The following is a 23,278-nucleotide window of genomic DNA, read 5'->3' as shown; positions in this document are numbered from 1 at the left end:
ATTTTTAGGCAGAAAAGACAAATAGAGATGCCTCAAGGGTAACAGGTTACAAGACTATCCTTAGATTAACTTCCCATGTGGTCCATCTTTTTACCTTTTAAAAAAATGCAACAGTTTATAACTTTAACACATTGTCCATTATTTTTCTCAAGTCATAAGTTATTACTTATGACCCATAAAAAATGGTTTCATGTAAATAAATATGGAAACAAAAAGTTCCATGTAGCCTTAGCATATTAACTATAACTAGTGATGTATGCACCATTCCTCTTTATCAAATTCTTTCATGTAGATGTGCAGACAGGTAATTTCCACTCAAAATAGGTGCCATTATAATTTATGAATGTTTATTTACTTGTAATTTTAATTAGCTTTCCTCTTAGTTAAATTCTACCCAAGTTCACTTACTTCAGATTTTATCATCTACTAATTCTTATTCTTTATCTCTTTGGGAAATTGATATTGTAACTTTGAAGTTTGTTTAATGGTAGCATTGCCATTTTGCTGTTCCTTTAATCTGCTTCTGTTTGCCTAAAGAGAAATATGTCATGTCACTTTAAAAGTAAGAATTAGACACTGAAAAGTAGTAAAATTGTGGATAACATGTAAGAGATTTTATTTAGATAGTAAAAATTGTATTTTAATGGTATTTTCTTTTATAATTAAAGAAAGGAATATGATACACTGAAATGTACACTTGTCATTAAAATACTTTATTACCAAAACAATTAAGCAATTTGAGAGCATGAACAAGTATATAATTAACTGTCATAACATGCTTTGTACCCAGGAGTTTCTTTAACCATAAAACAGTCTTCAATAGTAAGTTGAATATTTGATGAGTGAAAGTCTCAAATTCTATATTCACTTTTTTTGGTGAATAAGGAAAAATAAACTATGTACACTCTCCCCTTTTAAGTTATTATTTATAAATTCTTATTCCACTTAGGGTGATAAAGAATATTACATTTAAAGTCCTCAAATTATGATATCCTAAACATTTGGTTAGTGCTTGGTAGCCAAACCCAACTGGAATCAGCTATCAAAATTTTTAGATGATTTGGAATAAAAATGTATAGAAGTCTTAAAATTATATTTATTAGTCTTTGCATGATCCTTTCATATTGAATTCTGCTTTTCATTTATAAGTTTAAACTTTCTAAAAATGTGCTGCTTGCTCATACTCATTATCCTGCTATGCTTCTCAACATACTGTGACGTAAATCAGCGTTAAATATGAATAGAAATTGAGGTACACAGAGGTTCAATGATTTGTCAAGTCATATTTCCTATATCATTGCTTATCTTGCCTAAATTTACATTAACCGAATACAACTGTTTGTAAAGAAATTGAAATCGCATTTTCTTATACTCCATGAGTCCACGAGATTGATAACTACACTAAATCCTGTCTCAGGAATTTCAAGAAGGAGAATGAGCCTGCTGGGTAACAGAGGTCTTTCATTCACTTATTCTACAGAGAGACTCTGGGACTTGGCAACTCTATTCAGTAGCTAGTATAACTGAGAGAATGGTTGGTATGTGGGTTTGGACAGATTCTTTCCTACTTAGTGATCCAGGTCTTTTCATGGGGAATTTCACATATGAAGCATGCTGCAAGTCCTCTTTAGAGAAAACCTGGATAAAAGACTGTAACACCCTAAACAGTATTTTATTTTTTGCCTCTCATTGCCCTTGCAAACAAATGGATTAACCTATTACTCATGGAGGAATATTCAGTGTAATTATTCCTAAGAGAATATCATATTGGGGGGTTTATTTTGAGGAATGTGTTTGGTTTTGTTAAATTACATATTCAAGAAAAGTAATGTATGACACCAACTCCATTCAGCTTTATAAATGAACAAACTTTCCAAAATATACAATGAAAATTTTTAAATTTCAGATCTCTTTGAATATTATATAACCATATTAAAGAGCCAATTTTACTTCTTTGAATAACAGTACTTTTCAAGGATTTGTCCTCTGTCTTTATATGGGTTCTTAGAACTTACCTCCTCTTTCTATAATGTCTGAATATTTGGAATATCTAATAGAATATCAAATATGCAATATCACGTCTTGTCAGAATGTGCCACTAATATGCATCCATCTGGTTTCATTTATTTTGCATTCCTTTATTTAAACTCCAAAGTTGATGAAATGAATTTTTGTTTCACAATTCTTGCAGGATCCACATTCTGTAAAACAAATCTATTTAAAATATGTGCTGCAATCTATGTAGAATGAATTGATTTCAACTGAGGAAGTAGTTCTGAAGATGGTTGGTTTTATATTTTGCAAATTACTTTCTTTAGTAAAGTAGGATTTTCTGGAATTCAGAATATCTTGTAGTTATGTTGATTATATCTTCTTAACAAAATAACAGGACACATGGTCTGACAAGTAAGAGAGTATTTTCATGTAAAGTGGAACAACATATTTGAAACTGGAATAGCCTTGGAGAATCCAGGCTTTGTGGTCTCCATAACTGTAATGCCAGGAAGTAGCAGATAGTCATTTGTTAAGATGATTAAAGAAAGGTTACTGCAAAAAATATTCTTAATATGTAAATTGATCTATAATTTGCATTTAAAAAGCATGGCTCAGCAGTTAAAAATCCATCTGCAAGTCAGGAGCCACAGGAGATATGGGTTCAGTACCTGGGTCAGGAAGATCCCATAGAGAAGGGTATGGCAACCCACTCCAGTATTCTTGCCTGGAGAATTTCATGGGCAGAGGAGACTGACAGGCTACAGTCCACAGGGTCACAAAGGGTCAGACAGGGCTGAAGTGACTCAGCTCATATTTCTGACATCCACAAAATTACTTATTTGACTGCCTAATAAGCTATATTTATTTTAAAATTAAAGTATAGTTGATGTACAATATTACAAAAGTGACAGGAGCACAGCATAGTGACTCACAAATTCTAGAGTTATATTTCGTTAACAGTCACTACAAAATACGGACTATATTCCCTGTGTTGTATGATACATTCTGTTAGTGAGCTAATATTTAAAACGTCTCTTCTGTGTCAGGCACTGTGGTAGGTACTTGAGACCAAAAGAGGGAATCCTGGCTCTTATGAGTTCAGAGTCTTGTCAAAGACACTTTGACACTTGTCAAAGCAAAATATTTATGCTTCTTCAGGGAAAAGTAGTTGTGATATCTGCTATTATCTATATATTGTGCTGCAAATCCCCTGGAGAAGGCAATGGCACCCCACTCCAGTACTGTCGCCTGGAGAATCCCACGGAGGGAGGAGCCTCGTAGGCTACAGTCCATGGGGTCGCAGATAGTTGGACACAACTGAGCGACTACACTTTCACTTTCACTTTCAAGAACATTTGAGAGGGGCATTTTATTTTGTCAGGCAATTCACAAACATGTTCCCTAAGGAAGTGGTAGTCCAGCTGACAACTCAAAAATAGGCAGGAGTTATCCAGTTGAAAAGGGATGGAAAGACCAGTTTTAATGAAAAAAAAAAATTTAAACCAGTAAATATGGAGCAAAATCTTTCCTTTTAAATTACTGATTTTAAATATCATTACTGATCCTCTAAGTCTATAGCTTGTGAAATAGGAATTTACATTTCTTTGTTGGCTTCCTGCAGTGAAGAGTATTTGGCTTATGAGTAGATGTGTTCACCAGTTCAGCATGTATGGTAACACACATGCTTCTTCCCCATGATTAAATGAGTTTCTTTTTGGATAATTGTTCTCAAGAGTTACCACCAGGCCTCACTATATTCTTTGCTGGCAAGTCCCCAAAAGGCTCCAAAAGAGGAAATGTATGTCCTTCTTTAGCTCTTGGATTCTATGTGTGATATTTTAATCACGAAATATTTTCCAGCTGGCAAGCTTGACATACATATTCAATAGCAGCTAAATATTGTTGTTGTATCTATTACATAAGCTGCAAAGAAACTCAACAGATGCTCCAAAATTTATAAAAATTGTAATTCTCAAAACATTTGGTGTTTTTCATAAAAATCTGACTCTCATTTATGATTGATTTGATTGTTCACATTGCAGCCCTTCCCTTCCCCAGATCTATACAGTTTGTTTATTTTCCAGGCCCCAATATGTTCCATTTTCAGAGTTGGGCCGTTTTCCCAGAAGTCAGGCCATGAAGGAAGTTGAGTGATAGGGAAGCTTTTATGAAGAAAATCAAACCAGTTGGAATTTAAGACCTACCAGAAGAAGGTCAGTTTTTCCAATACTGCCCAATTGAAGAAGAACACTGGTAACAAGAAACATCAAATGATCGTTCAAGTTCACACAGGTGGTTAGAACACAGCTGAGACTCATGAACCACTTTCTCCAGAATCTGTCCAGTATAGTTTGTATTACACATTTTATCAACAGGCAGATGATACCATTCTAAAGGCAGAAAGTGAAGAGGAACTAAATAGCCTCTTGATGAGGGTGAAAAAGAAGAGTGGAAAAGCTGGCTTAAAACTCATCCAAAAACTGAAGATCATGGCATCTGGTCCTATCACTTCATGGCAAATAGAAGGGAAAAAAGTGGAAACAGTGACAGACTTTATTTTCTTGGGCTCCAAAATCACTGCAAACAATGACTGCAGCCATGAATTTAGAAGATGCTTGCTCCTTGGAAGAAAAGCTGTGACCAACCTAGGCAGCATGTTAAAAAGCAGAGATACCACTTTGCCAGCAAAGGTCCCTATATTCAAAACTGTGGTTTTCCAGTGGTAGTGTACAGATGTGAGAGTTGGACCATAAAGAAGGCTGAGTGCAATGGAATTGATGCTTTTGAATTGTGCTGGAGAAGACTCTAGAGAGTCCCTTGGACAGCAAGGAGATCAAACCAGTCAGTCCTAAAGGAAATCAACCCTGAATATTCATTGGAAGGACTGATGCTGAAGCTCTAATACTTTGGTCACTGGGTGAAAGAACTGACTCACTGGAAAAGACCCTGATGCTGGAGAAAATTGAAGGCAGGAGAGAAGTGGGCAACAGGATGAGATAGTTAGATAGCATAACTGACTCAATGGACATGAGTTTGAGCAAATTCCAGGAGATAGTGAAGGACCGGGAAGCCTAGCGTACTGCAGTCCATGGGGTCACAAAGAGTCAGATGCAACTTATCGACTGAACAACAACAATACATTTTATAGGATATTGATTAAAAATCATCCCTTAAATCCATGAAATTAAAAACATTCTTTTACTAAACTATTGGGCTTCACAGGTGGCTCAGTGATGAGGAATTCACCTGCAATGCCGGAGAGGCAGGAGACAATCCCCGGGACAGGAAGATCCTCTGGAGGAGGAAATGGCAACCCATTCCAGTATTCTTGCCTGGGAATTCCCATAGACAGAGAAGCCTCGTGGGCCATAGTCCACGGGGTCACAAAAGAGTCAGACACAACTTAGTGACTCAATGACAACAACAAAGCTACTAGCAGGCAGCTCTGTAATTTAGTATTGGTCCAATTTGGGTATAATGAAATGAAAGTAATTACTCCTATGTCTTTACCGTTTTTATCTTATATTAATTTGACTGTCTAAAACTCAGAAATTTGTCTAGTTAGCAAGGATGAGTGTGCCTATAAGTAGAAATGGGGCAAATAATTTTCAAGCAATCATCAGCTTAATCCCTCAACAAAGTGTATGATGGGGTTTACACATAAGGAAAAGCTTTTGGCTTTCCCAGCCAAAAAAAAGTCATATTTTTGGCTAGCCTAGATGAGATTTTCAGGACAAGTCACCAAACCAGCAGCTATGATCACCCAGCAAATGCTAAACTTACATAAAGCTTATGACTAAATACTTAAACATTCAATTGATTTTCCTATGAGTATCTCCTAATGGCCCCAACTCTTCTACTAAAATATGAATGGAAGGGGATCACTGTAAAGATGCCTATATGTTGGTTTTTCTTCTAGTAGAAAATGTTGTGCCAACAAAAGAATTGTATTTTAAACCTTCAGTTCCCTTGTTTCCAAGGCCTTGTTATAAGTGAGCATTTTTTAAATTTAGATTTAAATGTGACTGAACCCCCATTACTAGTCAACATGAGCCATCCTTTTTCTGCATTCCTGGATTGATATACTCAGAATCTTCTCAATTCTAAAAAAATATGTAGAATATACCCTAAGATCCCCTGGAGGAGGGCATTGCAACCCACTCCCGTATTCTTGCCTAGAGAACCCCATGGACAGAGGAGCCTGGTAGGCTATGGTCCATGGGGTCGCAGAGTCAGACATGACTGAAGTGACTTAGCATAGCACCCAGCACACCTTAATGTTTATACCCTGGCAGTAAAGGCACACTGATTTGATATTTAGGTACAATTTCTCCATCTTTTGAACTACTTTCACCTACCTATCTGTGAGTTACAATTAGTCTTTCTAGAGAGTTGATGGTCAGGAAATCAAATCAAGGATTTACCTTTTTTCCAAAACTGTTATTCCTCTACTGTACTTGACAGCCTCACTCTGAGCCCTGGAACCCTGCCCACATCCTCAGATCAGACTAGGTGATCTACTTTCCCTTACTCCTGCCCTGCAGGGTCAAAGCTCTATCAATTTTCCCTTTTGGGTGCCCTTTTCTTTTCTCCCTTTGTCAGTCTTCTCCCTTCTCACTCATAGCTGCACTGTTTCAGGACATCATTTTTCCCATGGATTCCTTCCTAGATACCAGTCTTCTCAAATTGCCTCTCTCCTGCTGCCGGAGGTGTGTATAAATTCATTCTCTTTCCCTTGCTCCCTGCCTCTCTCTTCTTTCCTCCCTCCCTACTTCTCCCTCTCTTCCTCTCCCCCTCTCCTCTACATGGAATTGTTCTAAATGTAAAACACTTTGATACAATTTCATTAATAACAATATTCTATCCAACCACTGCTTTTATCACTTTTCATTAGCCTAGGTAATCTAAAGTTTGAATTAAAATATAAAATGAAAACAATAATTCTCTGCTTCATGGTGCATGAAAACTGGTTCCTTTGTTGATAATTTTGAATTTTGAGTTAATTTATGTTTTATTGTTCAATAATCATAACAGAAGTGGATTTTTAAATTAGCCATGATCCTTATCTCCATTTTATACTGCTACACATGCACACGGAATTTTGTATAATTGTAATGATAGCATAAATGTACTTCTGTATTTTTTCATGCTGTTTTAGAGCTTTGTCATATTAATAGAGTCTCAAAATCATTTCAGTAGTTACATAATATTTTACCACATCCATAAACCTCAACTTTAATCAACCGATTTTTGGATAATCAGTTAATAGTGTTCTTTAAATTGCAATGAATAATGCTACAGTGAAATTGTTTCTGTATTATGCTTTTCCCTCCTTATGTTTATATCCTTGAGGCAAATTTCCAGTAGAATCATTGAGTATCAACACTGTAATTAATACTGTGTATATTTCTTGAAGGGCATTGCCAAATCATGTACCAAAGTTTTCAACAAAGTGCATTGTCACCAGGGTCTGGGTATGCTTGTTTAGCCCATCTTTGACAATACAGATTATTGGAAAGACTTCAGGTTTGATGCTAAAATAGTTTCAAAGTGGTACATCACTGTTTGTTTATACTTTGAATTTCTTCCACGACAAAGGAGTTGAACATTTTTCATATGGTGACTAATTTTACTCACTTTTTAAAGTTCATGTGCCTGCCTTTTAGATATTAGTCTTTAATTCAAAGAATACTGTTTTAATTTTTAATCTCTGTGGCTTCTTTATAAAATATAGCTTTTAATTTTTAAAATAGTTGCTACATATATTTTTCAGAGTGTTTTCCATTTAAGTTGCATTAGTTTTGTTATAAGGGGGTTTTATATCATATAATCTATCTTTGTGGTTTCTTTTAGTTTCATTGCTATCCAGAAAAATATGTTGCTGTATATATATATATCAATTCTTTAATCCCTTAGGTCTTCATTTTAGTGTTAAAAATCTATTTTATAATAGAAAAATGTCATATCTTTTGTGGCTATAGGAATAATTCATTTGGACAGAGGAATAATTGATGATGCAGAAGAGATAGTATATGATTGCAACGCTGAAGTCTCTGAGTGGGAGAAATTGGGTATTACCCAGTACACAAGTGAACGGATTACTTTCAGGTCATAGTAGAGACAGTTCAGCCATAGAAGCAGGAGAAGAGGAAAAGTACACAGCTATAGAAGGCAGGATGGTAAATGTGGTAGTGGAACCTAAGTGATCAAAAAAGAGTGAGGAGAGGACAAGGGTTCTTGCATGTTTGTGGAAAGAAAAGAATAGGAATATAAAATAATGCTCTCAGAGCATAGGGACAAAGTACTTAGTGAACTGTAGAGATGGCTGTCCGTATATGGACATCTTGTTATTTTGACATTCGTGGCCGTTACTTTAGAGAACAACAGCCAGCGTGGTCTTGTTTTTTCTAGTCCTGTTGAGACACTGGGATTCAGGCACAGAATAGATAAAGAACTAGATTTACCAAAGTTTGTCCTTCACCAGGAGAATATCACAAGAGAGGCCAAGTGTTAATACTTGAGAATATGTGTAAAACAGAGATTACAGTCATGGACCATAGACACTCAGGTAGATAAAGAGAAAATAAAATTATAAATGAGGTCATTTATAAAGAAAATTTCGCTCTCAATACACGTAAGAGGAAATGAGATAGGGTAGCAGTCAAGGTGCATGATGTCTTTCAAAGAGCACAATGCTTAAAGTTGAGATTTGAAAGGAATGCCCTTGTTGGTAACATGATCTAAGGCAAGACCCTGGATAGGGCTTCCCTGTTGGCTCAGCGGTAAAGAATCCAAAGGATGGATGTGTGGGAGACAGGACAGCCCCAAGGGAGAGTGGAGCTAAGAGCTGAGAATGAGGACCCTAACTAGGCCATCTGCATAGTTACTAAGATCACCAAAAAATGATGACAGTAATGATTGTGAAAAGAAAAGAGCAGTGGGCTAATAAATGTAAATTCAGTATTAATAGTAAATTCCAGTAAGTTTGTATTTTTAAGGATTCCCATTAATGATATTGGAAAGTATCTGCTTCTATCTTACCAATACCAGGTAGTGTCAATACACTTAATCATTATCAATCTACTAGGTGCAAATATCTTGGGATTGAATTTTCCTTTTTTAACAATAAGTACAGTTGATTATCTTTCCTGTCTAGTCATTTGTATTTGTTTCCCATTCGTGAACTTGGCCATTTTTCTGCTGATGTGTATTCACCTTTTATTAGCTACTTGAAAAAATCTTCCTGGAATAGAAAAACTCCTCCTGAGCTATCAACTGCCTTGCAGTACTTACCAGTTATTTTATATTGATGCTTTAGTGAAATATTAATAAGATGTTTCCATTATTAAAAAAATAAACATGATAATGAAGGTATATATTTAGTAATTAATAATGTGGATAAAGCATCAGATTAATGTATTATTTATTTGGATTGTATTCTAAAGAATGAAAATTTATTGTATAAAAGTTAAATATTTTTTTACAATTTTATAGTGGCTATAGTTAATACAAGGAAAAAGACATTGTTTAAATTTAAAAGCCTTTGCTTGACTTTATTTGAATAGCTTAGGTTCTCAGTAGCAACCCCACACATAGATAGGCAATACTGCTTCAGATAAATTTGTTGGATTTTTCAGGAGAAAATGATAATTAAATTAATGTAATGCTAAGAGAAATGCAGCTTTATTGACTATTTTCCTGTCTGATGAAAAGGTATTAAAAACTCACAAATGGAATGCTTTAAAAGGATAAATAATTTCAGAGATCTTCACACATTGATTTCCTCTATATCTTAAAACTTCTATAATGACATGCTTCACTAAAATTTTCATTTATTGTCTAGCTCAAAGAATAATGGAAGCTGATTTGCTATACAATACATAGAATTTCTCTATATATTAAATTGATAATACTTATCTGGTGGCAACATTCAGTGTCATGCAATTTCAACATATATTCATGCTATTGTTATCTGCTTTTGGTATATGTCTGTGAGGTACTTCAGCTTGAAAGAGGCAATAAATGAAGCCCCTCCCCCCCGCCCCCACCCACCAAAAGATAACTAATGAAACAGTGAAGGGAACAGTATAAATTCCCAGATTTCAAATGAACTGTACTCTTCCATGACTCCAGTCATTCTCAAATTAATCCTATTTATATTTGGTCACCAAGAATACATCAGAAGACAACTAATTATACATAGTGGTCTTCATAGTTATTTAGTGAATCTTTTTAGTCCTTGAATGAATGATTAACTCCAATTCATTTATTCAAAGCTTTTTTAACTCCTGCTTTTTGTAAACACAGATGTAAACACTGGGTTGACATGACAAAAAAGAAAGAGCGAGATCTCAGCATTATACTTGATTTGAGTAAGAGCCAGTAAGAAAATAGGAGTCATTAGTATGACTCCCAAGCTGAGTAAGAGGTCAGCATGGAATAATACTAGCAAGTGATAACTTCTAATATTTTTAATTGGAGTTTCTGAAGAAGTAAACAGAGTCAGAGACAGTTGTGGAAATGGAAGATAGGTTAAAAAAAAAATCTAATATGCAGAATTAGAGTTTACAGAGAAAGAAAAACAAAACAGTTCAGTTGCTCAGTTGTGTCTGACTCTTTGCGACCTCATGGACTGCAATATGCCAGGCTTCCCTGTCCATCACCGACTCCTGGAGCTTACTCAAACTCATGTCCATAGAGTCAGTAATGCCATCCAACCATCTCATCCTCTGTTGTCCCCTTCTCCTCCCACCTTCAATCTTTCCCAGCATCAAGGTATTTTCAAATGTGTCAATTCCTTGCATCAGGTGGCCAATAGCTTCAGCATCAGTCCTTCCAATGAATATTCAGGACTGATTTCCTTTAGGATGAACTGGTTGAATCTCCTTGCAGTCCAAGGGACTCTCAAGAGTCTTTTCCAACACCTCAGTTCAAAAGCATCAGTTCTTCAGCGCTCAGCTTTCTTTATAGTCCAACTCTCACATCCATTACATGACTGCTGGAAAAACCGTAGCTTTGACCAAATGGACCTTTGTCAGCAAAGTAATGTCTCTGGTTTTTAATATGCTGTATAGGTTGGTCATAGTTTTTCTTCCAAGAAGCAAGTATCTTTTAATTTCATGGCTGCAGTCACCATCTGCAGTGATTTTGGAGCCCAAAAATATAAAGGCTGTCACTATTTCCATTGTTTCCCCATTTATTTGCCATGAAGTGATGGGACTGGATGCCCTGATCTTAGTTTTTTGAATGTTGAGTTTTAAGCTGGCTTTACAAAAATAGTAGAACTTATATTTAAGAACTAATAGAAGAAAATTTTATGGAAACAAAAGATCTCAGGATGCAAATTGACAAAGATAACTTAATACTAGAAAATCAGTTTGAAACTGTCAACTTTGAAATAGATCCTGATAAAATTATTAGATTTTAAAGATAAAGGAAATCTTTTGAGTTCTAGTCCAAAAGTGAATAGTACCCTTATTTTTAAAAGCCCCAGAAAACTCTCTAGCACCTTCCACACAGTTATGATAACAGAAGTCACATTCTACAAGTCTGAAAGGGCCTCCACCATGCTGGAGCCTTGATCTGGGACTGCATAGCTCTAGAACTATGAGAAATAAATGTTTTTGTTGTTTATAAGCCACCTCATCTTTGGCATTTGATTATTGCATCCCATGGAGAAGGAGATGGCAACCCATTCCAGTACTCTTGCCTGAAAAATCCCATGGGCGGAGAAGCCTGGCAGGCTACAGTTCATGGGGTCACAAACAGTCAGACACAACTGAGCGACTTCACTTTCTTTTACTTTGTAGCAGGCCAGACAGACTAAGACAAAAGGCTGAAAATCCATTAACATCATGTATTTAGAAAATCCATTAATATCATATATCATATTAATAAATACATGAAGAAAAAGAATTTGATAGTCTCCATAGATGCTGAAAAAACATTTGACAAAATTCAGTGCACATTGCTAATAAAATGTTCAAAAAATAGAAATTGATGGATATTTCCTTATCAAATTTCATAAAAATAATTATATGTGTATACATCTAGATGCATACATGTATATATATTAAATGTAAGTGTTTATACATCTAGATATATGTACATATATATCATATATATGTGTGTATATATATCAAAAACAGTCATAATTTATGCAAGTTTGGCAAAATATTGATGATTGTTGAGTCTGAGTATAGAATATATGAGAAATAATTATACTAGTCTTGCAAGCTTTCTGTATATTTTGCATTACACTGAAATAGAAAATTGTAAAAATTCACTGTCTCTGAATAATGGAGATAAAAAATAGACTAAACAATGTCATTTTCTGCTGTCCTTTTTAACCAAGTTATTGTAATAGCATTTTAATATGGTAATTCTTGTTAAAACAATAGTCACTATTTACTGCCATTTATAAAGTATATTTCATTGATGGCACATTTATACAATGTTATCTCACTGATTTTTCAGAAAACAACCTGAACGGGAGATAGAGTTACAGTCCTATTTTACACAAAAGGAAGTTGAGGCTTCTAGGAGTAAAATGGTTTGCCCAGTTGACAAAGGCAGTACATGATAGATTCAAGATGAAAATCCATCTCTGTCTCTTACTCTCTCAGGTCTAGCCTTCAGGGAATCCGTTTAACCCCAAAGACAGATTAGTCTTCCTATATACCTTTGCTTAAATTTGGAATTATATCCTAGGCTTCTTTTGTATTCCTAAAGCACAATATGTGGTTTGCACATCACAAACAATGATTTTGTTGATTTGAGTTAAATTACAATGTAATGTGAATAAATAGAAAAAAATAAGTCTGTGTTTACTTAGTTCCCTGGATATATTGATTCTCTTTGTCTTCACTTTCACCCAAAGAGTAAAATCTGTTTGCTGACAGAATGAAAAATTCAGATAAATTAATATGAGCAGAAGATTGATTATATAAAGGTAGTTACACAAAATATTTGACTAAAGAATTTTGACTTTTAGGTGGCAATTTTATTGATGGTAAATTCAATAAATATGGGGGAAAAGACACAAGATGTTTTGTCTTTCATATTCCGTTTTGAAGAATGTGGCCTAGATACAGTGCAGCTGACATCATATAATTTATGTGTTCATAAATCCTCCAGTACGTGGAGTCACTGACCATTGCCTAAAGGATAAGGTATATTTTCCCTGCGTACACATTTTATTGAACTATAGCATACGTAAAGTATGCAAATCACAGTTGTCCAGCTGGATAAATTTTCGCACAATGCAGTTACATGTTAACAGAACCTCAGAAATCCCGATCATGTTCACCAGTCACCTAATCCCTCTGATAGTTGTTCACTACTTTGACTTCTAACATGATATGACTTTTGCCTGTTATGAAACTTCATTTATATCAAACCATGCTGCTGCTGCTGCTGCTGCTGCTGCTGCTGCTAAGTCGCTTCAGTTGTGTTTGACTCTGTGCGACCTCATAGATGGCAGCCCACCAGACTCCCCCATCACTGGGATTCTCCAGGCAAGAACACTGGAATGGGTTGCCATTTCCTTCTCCAATGCATGAAAGTGAAAAGTGAAAATGAACTTACTCAGTTGTATCTGACTCTTTGAGACCCCATGGTCTGCAGCTTACCAGGCTCCTCCATCCATGGGATTTTCCAGGCAAGAGTACTAGAGTGGGTTGCCATTGCCTTCTCCATATCAAACCCTAGAATACATCTATTTCATACTGGATTTCTTTCACCAAGTATTATTTTTTTGTGAGATTTTACCCTGATAGCTTGTTCATTCTCAACACAGTATGATACTCAAATGTACAAATATGCCACTGTTTATGCATTTTACTGTTGTGATATATTTGGGTAGTTTCTGATTTGAAGCTATTCAAGTGCTGGTATGAATGTTCTTATACATGTCTCAGTGTCTATATATGTACATGTATTCTTTCGTGAATATACCGAAGGAGTGGACTTACTAAGTCATAGGGATGCATATTTTCAGCTGAGTAGATATTGCAAACAAGTTTTCCGAAGTGGTTACACCAGTTACCTGGCCCATCAAAAGTGTGTACAAGTTCCAATCGCTCCATATCTCCAACTTCCTATTGCCTGTCTTTTTCATTCTAGCCATTTTGATAGGCATATAATCATGGTATAATTAAAATGGTAGTTTAATTTTTGCTTTCCTGATGGCTAAAAAAGTGAAATACCTTTTCATAAGGTTGTTGATCATTTGGGTATTTCTTTTGTGAACTATCTTTTTGATCTTTTGTCCATTTTTTACCCTCTGAGCCAGCAGGGAAGCCCCTTGTCCATTTTTTAGTCGAGGTCGCTGACATTGTCTTAAAATTTAAAACTCATCATCATCATATGTTGTACATATTAGCCTTTTGTTGGATATTTGTATTGCAGATGTGTTCTCTCAGTCAATGGCTTTCTTGCTCTCTTAATACTGTCTTTATTGAAGTATAGTTGATTTATCATACAATATTAGTTTCAAGTGTATAGTTTATAGATTCAGTACTTTTGCAGATTATACTTCATTAAAAGTTATTACAAAATAATGGCAATAATTTCCTGTGCTATACAATTTATCTTTTTGGTTTATCTGGTTTTTAGTAGTTCATATCTCTTAATCCCTTACCTTAAATTTGCCTCAAATCCTCTTCCCTCCTCCTCTGGGTAACCACTAATTTGTCTTCTACATCTGTGAGTCTTTTTCTCTGTTTTGTGTATAAATTCACTTATTTTTTAGATCCCACATGTAAGTGATAACATTATAGTATTTGTCATTGAGTCATTGGCTTATTTTAAGAAGCATAGTGTTTTTGTAGGTTCACCTATATTGCTACAAATGGCAGAATTCCATTCTTCTTGTGTGGTCAGTCGCTCAGCTGTGGCCAACTCTTTGTGACCCCGTGGACTGTAGCCCACCAGGCCCCTCTGTCCATGGGATTGCCCATTCTTTTATAGCTGAGAAATATTCTATTGTATGTATATACCACATCTACATCTGTTCATTTGTTGATGGGCTCTTGGGGTGCTTCTGTGTCTTAGCTATTGTAAAAATGATGTCGTGAACATGGGGTACATGTTTCTTTTTGAATCAGAGTTTTCATTTTTTCTGGATATATGCCCAGGAGTGGACTTACTAGATGATATGGTAGTTCTGTTTTTAGTTTTTAAGGAACTTTCATACTGTTTTACGCAGTGTCAGCACTCATTTACATTCCCACCAACAGTGTACAGGGTTCCCTTTTCTTCACATCCTCACCATCATTTTTTATTTGTATATTTTGCTGATAGCCATTCTGATAGCTGTGTGGTTGTACCTTGTTTTTATTTCTATAATAATTTCTATAATAAATAGCCTTGTTGAGCAGTTTTTCAAATGCCCATTGGCCATCTGTATGTCTCCTTGAAAAATGTCTGTTCAAGGTCTTCTGTCTGCTTTTTTGATTTGCTTTTTGATGTTGAATTGTATGAGCTGTTTATATATTTTGGAGATCAACCCTTTGTTGGTCATATCATTTGCAAACATTTTCTCCCATTCAGTAAGTTGTCTTTCCATTTTGTCAGTGCTTCCCTTTGCTGTACAAAAGCTTTTACGTTTACTTAGGTCCCATTTATTTGTCTTCACTTTTATTTCTTTTGTCTTAGAAGGCAGTCAATAAAATACTGCTACAAGTTATGTCAAAGCATGTTCTGCCTGTATTTCCTTCTAAGAGCTTTATAGTTTCTGGCCTTTGCTTTAGATCTTTTATCCATTTTGAGTTTATCTTTTTTTATGGTGTGAAGAAATATTCTAATCTCATTCTTTTACATGTAGCTGTCCAGTTTTCATAGCGCCACTTGTTGAAGAGACTGTCTTTTCTACATCATATATCATTACCTCCTTTGTTGTAGGTTAATAGGTTAAATAGGTTAATAGGTTGTGGGTTTATTTCTGGACTCTGTATCCTGTTCCATTGATAAATGTGTCTGATTTTATATTAGTACTTGGCTATTCAGATTACTATAGATTTTAGGTACAGTCTGAAATCTGGGTGTGTGATACTTCCAGCTTTGTTCTTTTTTCTCAAGATTTCTTTGTCTATTTGGGATCTTCTTTGGTTTCATATGCATTTTAGGATTATTCTAGTTCTGTGAAAACTGTCATTGTATTTTGATAGTGCATTAAATCTGTAGATTGTTATGGATAGTATGGTCATTTTAACATGTCACTGAATGATTTCTTTTAAGATATAGAAGTTCTTAATATTAACAGTGCAATTTATAAGTAACCTCCTTTATTATTAGAACTGTTTTTGTCCTCTTTTATTAATCTTTGCCAACTCAAGATTATGAAAATAGTCTCATTTTTTTTTCCTAAAAGCTTTATTTTTTTTACTTTTCAATTTTAGACCTACAATCCATCTGAAATTCATTTTTTGTGTATCAACCTACACTTGATGAAGTTATATGATATAATAGAAAGATCTTATACTCTCTTAAGGTCAGACAGATGTGGAGAATATAACAGAAGTATGTAGAAGTATATGCCCAATAAGACTATTCATTGTGTACTAAGCATAGCTTTTTAAAACAGTGTTAAATGAAGATATTAATTTTATTGGCATGGAAAAATATTGAGTGAAAGGAGTAGGTTACAGAACATAAAGCATTTATACAAATTACATGCACACATATATTTTAGATAAATCAGTTCATACAGTGTTATTCTGAAGGATAATCAGGCATAGTGTAACAACATATCTATGAATCATGTGACTTATGGTAATCCTTACTTTTCTTTGAGCTTTTCTGTATTGTTTGAATTTTTTTCAATGAATACATATCTCTTCCAAAATAAACATGAAAAACCATTCTTATTTAAATGCAAGCAAGTACATAGGGGAGAAGAATTATCCAAAGATACCCACAGTAACTATTTAGGTTTTTTCTTTCCATCATTTTTCTTGGCATAGATAGTGGCTATTTTATCCTTTAATAAATATTATAATTCCTTTTTAATTAATCTTCTGAACTTGATATAAGTCTGGCCTGGGGGAGAAAGAGGCTTTAACAAAGGAAGTCTTTGTGGCCAATAAATAGGTTTATTTTTTTAATGAAAAATGATTCATGATCAAATATATCACTTTTATGGTTTATCTACATGCTTTATGAAAGAAAGAACCAATTCCTGCATATCTTTGCATGTTTATTAGTAGAGCCAGTTCAGCTGTATGTACTTTGCCTTCACATCAAAAACATGACAGTATATACAATTCATCAGTCTTCTGCAAATTTTCCTCTCATGATTCTGTAGATGTTGTTCAGTTATCCCATAGCTTCTGGGGGATGGAAAAGTCACAGGTCAGCCTATTTTAAGTAACTTTATGTATTTGTTATTCTGTTTAGGAGCCTAAAAGTTTTTCCTTTATTTTGGTCTTGTAACAGTTTTCACAGATGTGTTTATTTACTAGTACTTAGATGTGAATATCTTTTCACTACTAGAGAATTTCTTAACTTGCTTCCCTCTCTTTCTCACTAAAAGCTTATTCTCTTCAAATATGCATCTTATTATTGATTCCATTCCATTCATTTGACTTTTTTGGGGGGAGGGGGTGGATTTCTATAGTCTCTGACTACGGAATCAGTCATTTTCTAATCTTCTGCTCTGAGAATTATTCCTGAATTCTAGAGAATTTTACTAAGCTAGCCTTCAAATTACTGATTATTTTCACAAATTGTCTTTTTTGCTCTTTCCTTTATCAAGTTGTATTCTTTAATAAGTTATTAATTTTTGGATATACGGGTACATGGTTAAAGCAGTAAAAACACATATTCTGTGAAAAGTTTCTGTTTGATACCTGACAAGTTTACCACTGTTTCCAGTTTATCCTCTATTTCCAGAAACATTTTAAGCATAAACATGTATATATGAATGGACCATTTCTCTTTTCTACATAAATGATCATGTATTTTCCATATTCTTCTGCAACCTGCTATTTTACTTAACAATGTAACTTGGAGTTTGTACTATATAAACACATTTAGATTTACTCATTCTCTATGATAATTTTAATATATTATTTATATTATATAATATATAATTATTATTATATAATATATATTATTATATAATATAAAATATATCATTAAATATATAAATATATTTTATATATTTTATATTAAAATATAAAATATTGTATATATAAATAATATATTTTAATATATTATTTTCAATGGATGTATAAAGCAGATGTAATTCTTATATCAATAAATATTTAGACCATTTTAAATATTTTGCTAATATAAATAATGGAGCATATCTTTTTTGTCTACATGTGCAAATATATTTCAACAGAAAATTCTTTGAAGTTGAATTGCCAAAAGATTTGTGTATTTAAAATTTTTCTAATTTTTTCCTAAAAAGCAGGATAGTACGTTTTCTATTTTAGCAATATGATAGAAAAATACCATCTCAGTAATTTTCATTTCTTTAAATATAAACGAAATTATGCATTTTTCAAGTGTTGAACGCCCTTGTCTTTTTTTAAAAGAATTCCCAAGAAAATCATCAATAAAGTTAATAAAATAACCATTATCACTAATAAAATATTAGAAGTAATCAAATATTTAGGCTGTTTTTGTCACCTCCAGCTAAAATATAAATTAGGTGAAGCATTTTTTAACTGTGTATCTATTAGCTTCATTTCCTTATAAGTAGATGATGGCAACTCAGAAAGCAAAGACAAAATAACTTAGTTGAAATCTACCAAAAAGATAAATCCCTACTTTTTATCTTATAAGTTGTAAATAATTGATAGAAATCAATTTTATCCTAAAAAAGAACTTCAAATACAGATTAAATTTAAATAAGTAATGAGAAAATGTACAGGAAACTATAAGAAATGAAGTTCATAAAGATCTGAGTCTTTTAAGAAAAAGCTACAGGCAATGACTTTGCAATATGTTATAAACTGGGAAATACATGAAACTGATTAATTATGAGTGGTTTTTATTAGCTATGTATATGGAATGAAGTTATGTGCATATTTTATTGACAATTCTTATTAAAAAAAATTATTGATATGCATGGTGGTGGTTTCATCACTGTCATGTCTGACTCTTGCAACCCCATGGCCTGAGGCCTGCTAGACTCCCTCTGTCCATGGGATTCTCCAGGCAAGAATACTGGAGTGGGTTGCCATTTCATCCTCCAGGGGATCTTCCTGACCCAGGAATTGAACCCAGGTCTCCTGCATTGCAGGCAGATTCTTTACTGACTGAGAAGGAAGCCCCTCATATTAATATGCATGGAGCCTTTTATTTTCATGCAGAAATTTGGGTCTTTTAAGACACATGTACCCCAATGTTCATCGCAGCACTGATCATAATAGCCAGGACATGGAAACAACCTAGATGTCCATCAGCAGATGAATGGATAAGAAAGCTGTGGTACATATACACAATGGAGTATTACTCAGCCGTTAAAAAGAATTCATTTGAATCAGTTCTGATGAGATGGACGAAACTGGAGCCGATTATACAGAGTGAAGTAAGCCAGAAAGAAAAACACCAATACAGTATACTAACACATATATATGGAATTTAGAAAGATGGCAATGACGACCCTGTATGCAAGACAGGAAAAAGACGCAGCTGTCTATAACAGACTTTTGGACTCAGAGGGAGAGGGAGAGGGTAGGATGATATGGGAGAATGGCATTCTATCATGTATACTATCATGTAAGAATTGAATCGCTAGTCTATGTCTGACGCAGGATACAGCATGCTTGGGGCTGGTGCATGGGGATGACCCAGAGAGATGTTATGGGGAGGGAGGTGGGAGGGGGGGTTCATGTTTGGGAACACATGTAAGAATTAAAGATTTTAAAATTAAAAAAAAAAAAATTTTGTAACTCCTCATTAAGGAGAGTAGAAAACACATAAGTTTTGCATATTAAAAAAAGAATAAACTATTCAAAGTTTACTTAATATGTACAATAAAAAAAAAAAAAAGACACAGTAGTGGCTTTTCCCCATTAGAAGCTTTTTTTTTTTTTTAATGAAGGTTATTTCAGGTAAAATTTACTCAGGTACATTATCATCTCAGTTTTAAAAAACTTTATTTTATATTGGAGTATAGCTGATTAACAATGTTGTGATACTTTTATGTGTACAGGAAAGGGACTCAGCCATACATATGCATGTATCTATTCTCCCTCAAAACTCCCCTCCCATCCAGGCTGCCACATAACATTGAACCGAGTTCCATGTGCTATACAGTAGGACCTTGTTGGTTAGCCATTTTAAACACAGCAGTGTGTAAATGTTGACGCCAAACTCCCTAACTATCCCTCCCTCTCATCTTCCCCACACATTAACTATAAATTCATTTCTAAGTCTGTGAATCTCTTTCTGTTTTGTAAATAAATTCATCTGTATCATTTCTTTTTAGATTCCGCATGTAAGCAATGCCATATATTTCTCCTTCTCTGTCTGATTTACTTCACTTGGTATGGTAATCTATAAGACCATCCATGTTGCTGAAAGTGGCATTATTTCATTATTTTTAACGGCTGAATAATACTGTATTATACACACACAGAATCCTCTTTATCCATTCCTCTGTTGATGACCCTTAGGTTGCTTCCCTGCCTTGGCTGTTGTGTACAGTGAACAGTGAGGTACATGTATCCTTTCACACCCCCATGGGAAGCTTTACACCAGCAAACTTTTAGATCACATCCAGTGTTGAACATGTCCTCTACCAGTCTGATTGATGACCCACTGTTCTGAGCGTGTCTGAGAAGAAAATGAAGGAATAGACATGGCCAAAGAACTGGATACAACCTTTACATTCTTTTGTCGGTTTATCCATTTATGGTTCTAAGCAGACAAGGTAGTGTGGGAATCAAACATTTATCTTATCTGCTGTCTTGTCTGTTCTTAAAAAGTTTATCTAAGCAGAGAAGAGGTAAGAGCCAAGGTTGTATGTTAGAAAGACACAGAACCAAAATTAGACTTTATGCTGAACTGTGGTGTTGGAGATCTTCTCTTGAGTCCCTTGGACTGCAAGGAAATCAAGCCAGTCAATCCTAAATCAGTCCTGAATATTCACTGGAAGGACTGAGGCTAAACCTGACGCTCCAGTACTTTGGCCACCTGATGCGAAGAACTGAACTGAAAAAAATGCAAAGAACTGGATAAGATTCTGATGCTGGGAAAGATTGAAGGCAGAAGGACAAGGGGACAACAGAGGATGAGATGGTTAGATGGCATCACCAACTCAATGAGCAGAGTTTGAGCTAGCTCCAGGAGTTGGTGATGGACAGGAAAGCCTGGCATGCTACAATCTATGGGGTTGCAGATTTGGACATGACTGAGCAACTGAAATGAACTGTACTGCTTCTACCACAGTCATCACTGTAACCACCAAGTCCAAGCTGCTAGGTCTACCCATTGCTTATTCTACTTCAGTGGCTCCTCTGTACTCTCCTGTTTCCACTTTTGGTCTCCTATAATCTGTTCTCCAGATAACAACCAAAGTGATGTTTTACAAATGTAAAATGAGACCAAAAACCTGCAGTGTTATTCCATAGCCCTTAGGAGGAGAGGTCCTTATAAAAGGCTCCAATCCTCTGTGACCCAGCCCTGGCTTCTCATACCACTCTCCATCACTTTACTTCAGCCACACTGGCTTCTTTGCATCTCTTTGAACTTGTCAAGCACACTCTTTGGCTTGAGGACCACTTACTTGATGTGTTTTCTACCTGAAATGCTTTTCTAGGAGATGGCAGCATGGTTTGCTCTCTGACTTCATTGAGCTGTACTTTCATGTTGCCTCATTAAAGATCTTCCCTTAGCACCCTACTGGGGGAAAAAAAAAATGTATATTCAGTTCATATTCTCCCTTATTCTGCATTTTATTTTTCCAGAACACTTAGCACTACTTCACATTGTATTGAGTGGTTTTTATTGTCTGCCTCTCCTCACTATATTATAAATTCCAAAATTGCAGGAACACTCTGTTTTCTTCTTTGCTGTACTCAGTAGGTAGTGTCTGGTTCATAGTAGATAATCAGTAGATGTTGCATAAATGAATGAAATCCGCATTTTGGTCTCAAGTACTAACTTCCATAGAAATACTCTGTACTACTTCTGTTGCTAAGACTGTGGGTAAAAGTACAATGTAAGTGAAGCTTGTTTTTTGTTTATTTTTCATATTCTTGCTCTATGACTTGTCAATGCCAATAGCTTCTTTGAGTACCTGTATTTTACCATTTATGGTTCAGCCTGTTGGCCATCTTTCTTTTTAAAAATGCTTTCCCATCACATCTCATTCTTTCCTTATAACTATCCATCTCTGGTTTCCTAGCATAAGATTATGTGCTGCTGACTTCATACAGCTTCCTGAATTTCCAAGGCTCCAGACAAAACATGCAATATTCTTCCAGGCCGTACATAAAATGCTATGCTCTTCTTTATGGGTGTTTGGGAAGAGTAGCTCCACACTCCAGCTTGCCTTCAAAGCACTTCACAGATGTAGGAGTCTGTGTCATAGAAGAAGATTATAGAGGAAATGTTGGTGTTGTACTCTTGAACTTAGGCAAAGAAACGTTTGAAATTAAAAGGGTGATTGAATGCAGAGCTCATCTGTGAACAGATTTCTTTTCCAGAAATAGAGTAATTTCCAATTGTAGATGGTACTAAAAGAAGTTCGAGACGTTTTGGTTCTGCTGGAGAGAGCCAGTCTTACTTGAAACACTCCAGTTTAGATTTATGGGTTGTAAGAGCTACACCAGAATTTTAAGAGGATATATCAGAGAGAGTGACTGTGAAGTATGTCTGACATTACACCATTCCTAGCTTCATTTGCCCAGGGAACCTCATTTCATTTTGGGATTCTGCTGAGATACTGGTTTTAAGTGTGAGTAGGACTACCAGCTATACGTGTAAACATGCTTCTGGCATAGGTTTCAGTGGTCATGGAGGAGGGCAATATTTTATTAATTTTCCTTGGCTTTTTAAAAAGTTTGCTATCTTCTTTCTTACCCAACAAAAATGAATGATACTTGTTCCTTCCTTGTCATTGATTCTTCAGAAATTTTGCTATAGTAATTGATTATTATGGCTACTGTTTTCTCTTGTTTGCTGATCTCCTTCTCTGGAAGCTTCATATTGGTCCCAATTGCTTTCTTTTTTTTTTTTTTTTAACTAGTGTGTTATTATTATATTTAGTCATTTATTTTTTTAAAGTTTTCTTTTATTATTCCAAGCTTTATACTTTGTTAATATG

At 34.9% G+C, this 23,278-nt stretch overlaps 1 protein-coding gene across 1 annotated transcript in view; it reads left to right on the top strand.

Annotated features, from left to right (window-relative positions):
• Window positions 1–23,278, top strand: part of UNC13C (unc-13 homolog C) — a 655,255-nt gene that overhangs the window by 482,003 nt on the left and 149,974 nt on the right. The window lies entirely within an intron of this gene.

Source organism: Budorcas taxicolor, chromosome 10, assembly GCF_023091745.1.
Source record: "Budorcas taxicolor isolate Tak-1 chromosome 10, Takin1.1, whole genome shotgun sequence".
Lineage (NCBI taxonomy): Eukaryota > Metazoa > Chordata > Mammalia > Artiodactyla > Bovidae > Budorcas > Budorcas taxicolor.
Note: the sequence above shows the minus strand (reverse complement) of the source record. Positions and strands in the feature narration are given on the sequence as shown.